Raw genomic sequence first — 10,464 nt, 5'->3', positions numbered from 1 at the left:
ATGAAAAAAAATTATTTTATTGAAGACGAAGAAACACTAAAAAAGGAATACAAATATTTGTTTAAACATGCATACAAGTTTTACCTATTTATGAGTTCGCTCCTTAGTAAAGGATAATATTAAACACGTCAATGTATCCACTAAATTGTGTAGACATGCATAATCAAAATGTGTTTGTATGTTTTCTGAATATGTTTTATTTAATTTCAATAAAAAATAAGAATAGTTTGCATTTCAAAACTATTATACAGTCAACATTTTGTAACTGAAAGAAAAAATATATGATTTCATAATCTCCAAATTAACCTCATACAGTACATAAATGTTTAAGGAAGGATGAACATTACTATATCATATTATTTTATAGTTGATGAGACGGTAGAGGGCATGTGCTGCATAATATAAACTACTCACCCAAAGTTCCTTAAATTTGCTATAGGAAAATATTATGGCACTTTACCCTCTACCCGTAAAATCAGGTATTGCCAACACAGCTGAAGATTTATCCGCCATTATCGGTGTTTTGACAGTTTACATGCGCTTCGTAAACAATATAAAGATGAAAATGACATGATAATCAAAATTTAAGACTGCAGGTTTGCAATGAAAAGTGCAAATTGTATTAAATGCAAAAGGAAAAGAATGGGGAAAGTATTAGAATTGAAATGATTTTTCAATCACTGTACTTTCTGCATTAATCATGACTCAAATGACAAAACCTTTTATTTCAAAGCTACGTAAATAAGTTTGGTTAGTGAAAGAGATAGAAATACACCATAACAACATTGAAACAACATGGTAAGCCTCTTTTTAAATATAAATTATTTTTTACTAGCTTCAAATTACTTTTCTTAATTTTAATTAATTAAAAAATAATATCTTTTTTTAGGGAATATTACATGGCATCATCTTATAGTACAAAAACTTTTCTACAATGAGAAAGGTAAAGAGCGAAGAGTTTGGAGCTGTATTAGCAAAGCCGTAGAAAAAAACTGTAAATTACAGCGCAGCAGAGGTAAGCATTATTAATACATTCACTACTATCAAAATTGGATTATCTATTAAAACTTTAGCTAATCTAAATATTCAGAAGAATACAAAATTTACTGTTTATGTACAATTTTTGTTTAAGCTGTAATTTCTCCAATATTTGCAGGTATTTACATTGGTCAAAGGGTTACTTTCAAAGGTGGTTCTTATGGTACTAGCAGTTGATTGTCATTGCAATCTCCTGATACTAATCGAACAGAGAATCTATGACTGAGGATAAGTTTGATCAATATTTGTTTAACGATAAGGATATATGAGATTATTAATGGATTTCTTTTCAGATAGGCAGGGCTACGTAACATACATAGAGCTATTATACATCCCAGCTGCGTTTATGGAACCAGTACATGAAGGCAGCTTCAACATAACTAAAATTCATCCATTTCTGTAACAATAAAAGGGAGTAAGCTGATGGAAAAAATCGTTTACCAGACAAAACAGAGACAGAATCACATACGTTTTGTAAATATGAGGTAAAAGCATAAAAATTCATCATGTAATGCATCTGCTTAATTGTTTAATAGAACAAATGAATATTTTCAGTAGTGACAAGTCTGCGAGAAGATATCATGAAGATTAAACACACATCATTAACTGATTGTGGCTAATTAAATCTGCAAGAACCCTGCTATGATTTCCCACACACACACAGACACACAATGCTATTTATAAACCATTAGTCCACTAGCACACCTTATCCTATATTTTTGATTGACCTAATCTGATAAATGTTTATTAGTCATGATTTTTTGTATATCATCCAATTATGTTAAATATTTTAAATGCAATGTTAACACTGTTAAGTTTATTTGTATTTAATATCTAGGGAAGGGAAACTGTGAATTCGATTATTTCTTTATAAAAGAACAGTTAACACAGATTATATTAAAAAAATATATTATCAGAAAAATTTATTAAGTTATACGCACGTTAATCAATATTTCTGCTTATAATGTTTTTATAATAAAACTTGCTTTATTCAACAAATATATTTAATTTTTTAACACATGCTTATAAACTTTATGTAAAACACTAATAATAAGTAAAAATATTTATTGGGTTATCATAAGTATTGTTCGAATAGTCCTCCAGCTACTGCCAAACAATATTCCAATCTTTGTTTGAAGCACTGCAGTGTATCCAACAGCTGTGTGGGAGTTATGCTTTGGCATGCGTTCATTATTTTATTTCTTAAATCATCGAGAGTCTCCACTTCCATCCCATCATAACTTATATCTTTTAGATACCCCCATATGCTAAAATCTAGCGGTGCTAGATCAGGTGATCTTGGTGGCCATTCTATTGGGCCATACTTTCCGATCCATCTGCCGGTATATTTAACATTTAAATAATTTGTAACTATTCTGGCGGTATGGGCTGGTGCTCCGTCTTGTTGGAAAAATATTTCATGCTGTAAATAGAGAAAAATTGTAACAAATACGTTTTTATAGATTATTTTGACGATAGATTTTATTTGCACATTTTATAAGCAAACGTACATTGTCTGCAACTATTTGGACTCTTGGATCGACCTCGTTCCTCAACATTTCCAAATATTTTTCGGCGTTTAAATTCCCATCGATGAAAATTGGGCCTATCACATTACTTCCTAGTATTCCCAGCCAAACATTTAATTTTTGTTGATACTGGGTATGCGATTGAATTATCCCATATGGATTTTCCCGTGACCATAATCGTGCGTTTTGTCTATTCGGTGAATGGACCAAAACAAACGTTGATTCATCCGAAAATAATATTCGTTTCAACATATTAGGATCGCTGTCCAGTTTTTCAATTAGAATTCTGCAGAAGTCCAATCTTTTGACGTAGTCAAGGTCCGAAATCTTATGGCAATTTTTAATTTTATATGCAAAAAATTTTGCTTCTTTCAAAATACGGTGTACCGAAGGTTTTGATACTCCAACTTGTCTGGCGATATTCATCAGCGATGAACTTGGATTACTTTCCGCTGTACTAATGATTTGCTCTTTAATTGCAGGCAACAGTGCTCTTCGTGGTCTTTTTTGCTCTTTATTGTGCTCAGAAATCAAGCATCCAGTCTCTTCAAATTTTTTAATAAGACGGAAAATGCTGCTGGAGGAAGGTATTGAGCGATTCGGAAACTCTACAGCTAATAATTCTACTACTTTTTGAATTGAGTTGCCACTGTAGTACCATTTAATAATCTGCACCTTCTCTGTTACATCCATCATTTTAGCTCTGCAAAATTTTCACTATGAAAAAACTGAAGAAAAGCATAATTACTTCGATACGAGGAACATCATACTCACGTTTGAATTTAAAAAATCTTATTAATTTAATAAATCTTAGAATCGTAAACGTTCACCGCTATCAACACAAGACATTTAGCACGAACAGTAGTTTTGTGCTAGCTTTTGTTTTTTGTAATCGTAGTAGAAGTTGGCCACCTCAATGTTACTAAAAACAAAAGCTAGCACAAAACTACTGTTCGTGCTAAATGTCTTGTGTTGATAGCGGTGAACGTTTACGATTCTAAGATTTATTAAATTAATAAGATTTTTTAAATTCAAACGAGAGTATGATGTTCCTCGTATCGAAGTAATTATGCTTTTCTTCAGTTTTTTCATAGTGAAAATTTTGCAGAGCTAAAATGATGGATGTAACAGAGAAGGTGCAGATTATTAAATGGTACTACAGTGGCAACTCAATTCAAAAAGTAGTAGAATTATTAGCTGTAGAGTTTCCGAATCGCTCAATACCTTCCTCCAGCAGCATTTTCCGTCTTATTAAAAAATTTGAAGAGACTGGATGCTTGATTTCTGAGCACAATAAAGAGCAAAAAAGACCACGAAGAGCACTGTTGCCTGCAATTAAAGAGCAAATCATTAGTACAGCGGAAAGTAATCCAAGTTCATCGCTGATGAATATCGCCAGACAAGTTGGAGTATCAAAACCTTCGGTACACCGTATTTTGAAAGAAGCAAAATTTTTTGCATATAAAATTAAAAATTGCCATAAGATTTCGGACCTTGACTACGTCAAAAGATTGGACTTCTGCAGAATTCTAATTGAAAAACTGGACAGCGATCCTAATATGTTGAAACGAATATTATTTTCGGATGAATCAACGTTTGTTTTGGTCCATTCACCGAATAGACAAAACGCACGATTATGGTCACGGGAAAATCCATATGGGATAATTCAATCGCATACCCAGTATCAACAAAAATTAAATGTTTGGCTGAGAATACTAGGAAGTAATGTGATAGGCCCAATTTTCATCGATGGGAATTTAAACGCCGAAAAATATTTGGAAATGTTGAGGAACGAGGTCGATCCAAGAGTCCAAATAGTTGCAGACAATGTACGTTTGCTTATAAAATGTGCAAATAAAATCTATCGTCAAAATAATCTATAAAAACGTATTTGTTACAATTTTTCTCTATTTACAGCATGAAATATTTTTCCAACAAGACGGAGCACCAGCCCATACCGCCAGAATAGTTACAAATTATTTAAATGTTAAATATACCGGCAGATGGATCGGAAAGTATGGCCCAATAGAATGGCCACCAAGATCACCTGATCTAGCACCGCTAGATTTTAGCATATGGGGGTATCTAAAAGATATAAGTTATGATGGGATGGAAGTGGAGACTCTCGATGATTTAAGAAATAAAATAATGAACGCATGCCAAAGCATAACTCCCACACAGCTGTTGGATACACTGCAGTGCTTCAAACAAAGATTGGAATATTGTTTGGCAGTAGCTGGAGGACTATTCGAACAATACTTATGATAACCCAATAAATATTTTTACTTATTATTAGTGTTTTACATAAAGTTTATAAGCATGTGTTAAAAAATTAAATATATTTGTTGAATAAAGCAAGTTTTATTATAAAAACATTATAAGCAGAAATATTGATTAACGTGCGTATAACTTAATAAATTTTTCTGATAATATATTTTTTTAATATAATTTGTGTTAACTGTTCTTTTATAAAGAAATAATCGAATTCACAGTTTCCCTTCCCTAGATATTAAATACAAATAAACTTAACAGTGTTAACATTGCATTTAAAATATTTAACATAATTGGATGATATACAAAAAATCATGACTAATAAACATTTATCAGATTAGGTCAATCAAAAATATAGGATAAGGTGTGCTAGTGGACTAATGGTTTATAAATAGCATTGTGTGTCTGTGTGTGTGTGGGAAATCATAGCAGGGTTCTTGCAGATTTAATTAGCCACAATCAGTTAATGATGTGTGTTTAATCTTCATGATATCTTCTCGCAGACTTGTCACTACTGAAAATATTCATTTGTTCTATTAAACAATTAAGCAGATGCATTACATGATGAATTTTTATGCTTTTACCTCATATTTACAAAACGTATGTGATTCTGCCTCTGTTTTGTCTGGTAAACGATTTTTTCCATCAGCTTACTCCCTTTTATTGTTACAGAAATGGATGAATTTTAGTTATATTGAAGCTGCCTTCATGTACTGGTTCCATAAACGCAGCTGGGATGTATAATAGCTCTATGTATGTTACGTAGCCCTGCCTATCTGAAAAGAAATCCATTAATAATCTCATATATCCTTATCGTTAAACAAATATTGATCAAACTTATCCTCAGTCATAGATTCTCTGTTCGATTAGTATCAGGAGATTGCAATGACAATCAACTGCTAGTACCATAAGAACCACCTTTGAAAGTAACCCTTTGACCAATGTAAATACCTGCAAATATTGGAGAAATTACAGCTTAAACAAAAATTGTACATAAACAGTAAATTTTGTATTCTTCTGAATATTTAGATTAGCTAAAGTTTTAATAGATAATCCAATTTTAATAGTAGTGAATGTATTAATAATGCTTACCTCTGCTGCGCTGTAATTTACAGTTTTTTTCTACGGCTTTGCTAATACAGCTCCAAACTCTTCGCTCTTTACCTTTCTCATTGTAGAAAAGTTTTTGTACTATAAGATGATGCCATGTAATATTCCCTAAAAAAAGATATTATTTTTTAATTAATTAAAATTAAGAAAAGTAATTTGAAGCTAGTAAAAAATAATTTATATTTAAAAAGAGGCTTACCATGTTGTTTCAATGTTGTTATGGTGTATTTCTATCTCTTTCACTAACCAAACTTATTTACGTAGCTTTGAAATAAAAGGTTTTGTCATTTGAGTCATGATTAATGCAGAAAGTACAGTGATTGAAAAATCATTTCAATTCTAATACTTTCCCCATTCTTTTCCTTTTGCATTTAATACAATTTGCACTTTTCATTGCAAACCTGCAGTCTTAAATTTTGATTATCATGTCATTTTCATCTTTATATTGTTTACGAAGCGCATGTAAACTGTCAAAACACCGATAATGGCGGATAAATCTTCAGCTGTGTTGGCAATACCTGATTTTACGTTGGCACTACAAGGATCGAACCAATCAGCGATCAACATTATATCGGCTTCGAGAGCTATAGTCAAATAACACGATTTCTCCTATATGCCGCCGTTAGAGATACACCCTGTAGAGTACTGAATGGTTACCCTTAAATTATCATATCTTCATGCAAAATGTATGCTTCAAATTAAAAACAATAAATTTAGTACAATAATGCTATGTAGATAAATGTATTTATTATTACAGCTAATTCTTGATCATTTATGACGAATTAATAAAAGAATTGTAGTCAGTTTTTAAAAAGCCTGTTTTGCTCTTGGTACATCAAGTGAGCGCTGTAGCGCAGGCGGTAAGGTTGCCGTTTATCATGTGGTGGGCTCGTATTCGAGTCTTGGTGAAGATTAAAATTTTTTCATTTTTTGTTTCATTACAAAGAATTTTTTTTTTAATAACCGTTAACTTATTGGACTCAATAATAAATAAAAAAATGCATTTGTTAACAAATTAATATAAAAACATTGAGTTTATTTTACCTCAACTCATTTGTTATAATAAAACGCATTTTTTGTATTTATTACCAAATCTAATTAATTAATGGCTACATTTGACCATTTTATCAAAATTAAAAATCAATTTAGGAAAAGCATTTTTATTTTATTTATTCACTTATACCATAAGTACATCAACTGTCAGATAGATCAAAGCTGTCACTACTCCTTATTTCTTTATTACACTTTATTTTTCCGTATACTAACATTTGTCTTCGTTCACGCCGTTCACGGTGACAGGCTGTGAATATAAGGCCGCGTTCCGAGACGTGCTTAACGGGATCCCTCAAGCCCTCTGTAGCCAACATTACGGAACGAAAAACGAGGGAGAATTGTCCAGCGCTATTTTTCAACCGATTTCAATGTTTTTGGGCTTATTGGAATCGTTAGGACTCGCCTTTCGTCATAAATAAAGCCGTATTTTCTAAAAAACGTAAAAAAATAAAATTGTTTAAAAATTCGCATTAATAATATTTAAACGCAAAATAAATCGAAAAATCGGGCTTCTTTATGACGAGGTGCCAGACCTAACGATTCCAACAAGCCCAAAAAGATTGAAATCGGTTGAGAAATAGAGCCGTACCATTGTCCCGCGTTTCTGAGGTGGGCGAAAACCAAAAATTTGTAGGAAGGCAGCTAGGCTTCCGCCCCTCTCGTGGCTCACGCTAACGTGTTCCCCCACTCCAGCATCCAAACTTACTGCGAAGCTTTCCTCATATTTACGCTATTCCCCTATCTGTAGCTATACTCATATAAATACCGTTAAAATAATGTTGAGAACATTTCATTTCGCCGATATAATGAAATTGCTAAAAATGCAATTATCATTTTGAAATAAAATTGCAGAAAAGGAGATTTCGTAATGCTTGAAATATAGGGCATACGGCGAAACGCGGGACAATGGTACAGTCGTATTTTTCAAAAGAATTTGATGAGACTAATAATAATTAAAGCCATTCTTCATGTAGATTGTCCTAAAGAGCTCGCATTTTCGATAAAGCCTATAGTTTTCAAGTTATGAACGATTGAAGATGGACGTGCGCAACAGCTGATCTACGCGAGAGAAGAAATATGTATTTGTGCGCCGTGCAACTTCAAACGTTCATAGCTGAAAAACTATAAGCTTTATCGAAAATGCGAGCTCTTTAGGACAATCTACATGAAGAATGGCTTTAATTATTACTAGTCTCATCAAATTCTGTTGAAAAATACGACTGTACCATTGTCCCGCGTTTCGCCGTATGCCCTATATTTCAAGCATTACGAAATCTCCTTTTCTACAATTTTATTTCAAAATGATAATTGCATTTTTAGCAATTTCATTATATCGGCGAAATGAAATGTTCTCAAAATTATTTTAGCGGTATTTATATGTGTATAGCTACAGATAGGGGAATAGCGTAAATATGAGGAAAGTTTCGCAGTAAGTTTCGATGCTGGAGTGGGGGAACACGTTAGCGTGAGCGGCGAGAGGGGCGGAAGCCTAGCTGCCTTCCTAAAAATTTTTGGTTTTCGTCCACCTCAGAAACGCGGGACAATGGTACGGCTCTATTTCTCAACCGATTTCAATGTTTTTGGGCTTGTTGGAATCGTTAGGTCTGGCACCTCGTCATAAAGAAGCCCGATTTTTCGATTTGTTTTGCGTTTAAATATTATTAATGCGAATTTTTAAACAATTTTATTTTTTTACGTTTTTTAGAAAATATGGCTTTATTTATGACGAACGGCGAGTCCTAACGATTCCAACAAGCCCAAAAACATTGAAATCGGTTGAAAAATAGCGCTGGACAATTCTCCCTCGTTTTTCGTTCCATAATGTTGGCTACAGAGGGCTTGAGGGATCCCGTTAAAGCGTTAAAAGTGCTTTACTGAAGCATTCCGCTTCGAAATCGTTCCGTATGACTAATGCGCGCTGATAAAGCTTTGAGCGCATAACTGATTCGGAATGATATTTTAATATAGTTTGAGCTACTTAGAAAAACACCCTGTATATACAGGGTTTTTCTCTAACAGCGGAACATAGGATTGTGTTATTTAACTATAGCAATGAAGCACTTACTATACATTATTATAATTAATAAAAAAGCGTAGATAGTTACAATTTAATGGTTATTTTAGTTTAATTGCTTTTATTATCCATTATAAATGTCATTTTACTCAATTAATCTTGGTTACTACGTTTAATATTTAAATTAAATGGAAAACAGTAATTTGACTACAGTAAAATTTACTATAGTCAAATAACACGAAATATCCTATGTTCCGCTGTTAGAGAAAAACCCTGTATAAATAAATTTTATCGAAAAAATATGGAGGCTGTTGATCAATTGCAGTCTACAAAAATTGTAGCCTCAACTATTTTATCCTCCTTAATAATTTTAAATAATTCCAGTGAAAGTGAACTCGAATCCTCCTGTAGTGATTGTAGTGAAGATGATGAAAGGGATAATTCGCATGCAAACCGAAGAATATTCTTGACTCTTTTATCATTGCATAAGTCTCGCGATGGACTCCAAAAAGTCGAGAAAATAACGGACTATGTGGAACGCGTTATTCCTCGTTATAATGCTGAAACATTTAAGCAACATTTTAGGTAAAAATGGTAGTAAGAAAGGGTTTGGACTTCATATTTTCATTTTCCATTTATGTAACATTTTTACATTAAAAGTTATATTAATTTCTTTATTTGTTAGGAATGTTTTCAATTGATATTTGCAAATATCAAGCTAATGAAGATATTTAAATTTTTAATATATATAAAAATTTATATATATTATACCTTTTAATTTAATGTATATAGTTAATATATCTGGTTTTCTTTGCACCTTTCTTTCATAATGATATATTTTAAAATTGTAGAATCTATCCATCCACCTTTGAAATGTTATTATCAATTATTGGACCATCTTTAACTAAAACTTCAACAATAGGTGGTAAAAAGCCCATTGATGCTAAAAAGCAATTACTTATTGCTCTCTGGTTTATGGCTTCTCCTGATTCCTATAGGTATGTAAAAATTAAATTATAACTTTTTCTGTTTAAACTGAGATATAAGTATCCTACAGTCAACTAACTTTATCTCTTTTACCATAAAAGATAAAAAAGTTAAAAAGATTTTATAAAAAAAATTATATTAATAGTTTCTAATCATTACAGATCAGTAAGTGTAAAATTTGGAGTTGGTAGAGCAACAGCTTTTAGAGCCATACGACGCGTGTCATATGCTCTTCATTGCCTAGCTCCTAGATTTATTAAATGGCCTAAAGAAAATGCGATAGATGTTGTAAATGGCTTTTACAATATATCCAATTTCCCCAACGTTATTGGCGCCATCGATGGGTCCCATATACGCATACGAGCGCCGCAACAGGATGCAGCTTCCTATATAAATAGAAAAGGATTTGCGTCTATTATTTTACAGGTGGTATGTGATTCGAAGGGCATGTTCACGCATTGT

The 10,464-nt window shown here is 32.3% G+C and overlaps 2 long non-coding RNA genes across 2 annotated transcripts; one reads left to right on the top strand and one right to left on the bottom strand.

The window, feature by feature from the left end:
- Nucleotides 1-234: 234 nt before the first annotated feature.
- On the top strand, nucleotides 235-1,957 carry LOC136775089 (uncharacterized). Its single transcript, XR_010822875.1, has 4 exons — nucleotides 235-798; nucleotides 890-1,015; nucleotides 1,157-1,523; nucleotides 1,594-1,957. It is a non-coding gene; the product is annotated as an uncharacterized lncRNA (long non-coding RNA).
- A 2,965-nt stretch (nucleotides 1,958-4,922) lies between these two features.
- On the bottom strand, nucleotides 4,923-6,437 carry LOC136775086 (uncharacterized). The gene is made up of 4 exons (XR_010822874.1): nucleotides 6,148-6,437; nucleotides 5,931-6,056; nucleotides 5,423-5,789; nucleotides 4,923-5,352 (listed from the first exon to the last, which is right to left on the bottom strand). It is a non-coding gene; the product is annotated as an uncharacterized lncRNA (long non-coding RNA).
- Nucleotides 6,438-10,464: the final 4,027 nt, after the last annotated feature.

This window comes from Prorops nasuta, unplaced genomic scaffold, assembly GCF_024137725.1.
Source record: "Prorops nasuta isolate Cenicafe-Biocafe unplaced genomic scaffold, Cenicafe_Pnas_1.2 PNAS00007, whole genome shotgun sequence".
NCBI classification, from domain to species: domain Eukaryota; kingdom Metazoa; phylum Arthropoda; class Insecta; order Hymenoptera; family Bethylidae; genus Prorops; species Prorops nasuta.
This window is presented reverse-complemented; position numbering and strand designations above follow the sequence as displayed.